Genomic DNA, 1,741 nt, shown 5'->3' on the forward strand with positions numbered 1-1,741 from the left:
GGCGGCGCTGCAGCAGGTCCCACCGCTGGGGGACGGTTCGGCCTCCTCTTCCTCCTCGCTGGCTCCCCGGTGCCTGCGCCCTGGGCGCGGGTGCAGGATTTGGGAGCGCAGGGTGCGCGGTGCAGGCGCGCGGTGCAGAACACGGTGGATTTGGATGCACGATGCAAGACGGGATGCATGATTTGGATGCAGGATGCGGATGCACAATGCAGGACACCGGATGCAGACTCATGGCACAGGGTGCGGGATGCAGCTGCAGACACACAATGCATGATGCGGGATGTACAGTGCAGGACGTGGGATGCAGGACGTGGRATGCAGATGTAGGTGCAAGATGCAGGACATGGTGGATTTGGAAGCAAGATGCAAGGCAGGATGCACAATGCAGATCCGGATGCAGGACCTAGGACGCGGGACACAGATGCACGATGCAGGACRCGGGTGCACGACTCAGGATGTGGATGCAGAGGCACGATGCAGGATGTGGACACAGACGCAGGACATGGGCCACGGATGCAGATGCGAGATGCAGGACATGGCGGATTTGGATGCACGATGCAGGACAGGATGCAGGATGCAGATTTGGATGCAGCATGTGGATGCAGGTGCACAATGCAGGACGCGGATGCAGACTCACGATGCAGGACGCGGAGGCACGAGGCAGGACACGGATGCACACGCTCACCAGGCAGGACGCACGGTGCGGGAAGCAGGTGCACGATGCAGAACGTGGATGCAGGACGTGGCAGCCAGATGCACAATGCAGGATGCAGACACAGGACACGGGACGTGGGTGCAGATGTTCCGTGCAGGACGTGGCAGATTTGGATGTGGAGGCACAATGCAGGACGCGGGACGCGGCCTCACGCTGCAGATGCAGACGCACGATGCAGGACACGGGATGCAGCTGCACCGTGCAGGACATGGGATGCAAGACATGGGATGCAGATGCGCAATGAAGGACAGTGGACTTGGATGCAAGACAGGATGCAYGACACAGATTTGGATGCAGGTGCACAAGGCAGGACACCGGATGCAGACTCACAGTGCAGGACGCGGGATGCAGGACACGGGCCACGGATGCAGATGTGAGATGCAGGGCACAGTGGGTTTGGATGCACAATGCAAGACAGGATACATGATACAGATTTGGATGCAGGATGCGGATGCACAAGGCAGGACACTGGATGCAGACTCACGGTGCAGGACACGGGAAACAGGATGCAGCTGCACAGTGCAGGACACGGGATGCAGGACGTGGGATGCAGATGTAGATGCGAGATGCAGGACATGCCGGATTTGGATGCACGATGCCGGGCAGGATGCAGGACGCAGATCCGGGTGCAGGACATCGGACACAGCCGCACTAACTGCACCCGTAATCCCTTAGGCATAAACCGCCGGCCAAGCCTGGGACTAGGATTGGCTCCAGCTGCACCCAGGCTCCTTGCAGAACATGGGATGCAGGATGCGGATGCAGATGCAGGACGCTGGACGCAGACTCATGATGCGGGACACGGACACAGGCGCAGGACGYGGGATGCAGGTGCATGGTGCAGGACGTGGGAGACGGATGCAGGACACGACATGGATGCAGGATGCGGGGCACACGGTGGATTCGGAGGCGCGATGCCAGACCGGACACCCGACGGATCCGGATCTGGGCCAGGGGGGCTGCAGGACTTGGGATGCGGATGCGCAACACCCACCCTGCCGCCAAAATCAGGATCTGACACCCCCC

The sequence above is a fragment of the Apteryx rowi genome, unplaced genomic scaffold (genome assembly GCF_003343035.1).
Source record: "Apteryx rowi isolate R43461 unplaced genomic scaffold, aptRow1 scaffold_33, whole genome shotgun sequence".
In the NCBI taxonomy this organism is placed as follows: domain Eukaryota; kingdom Metazoa; phylum Chordata; class Aves; order Apterygiformes; family Apterygidae; genus Apteryx; species Apteryx rowi.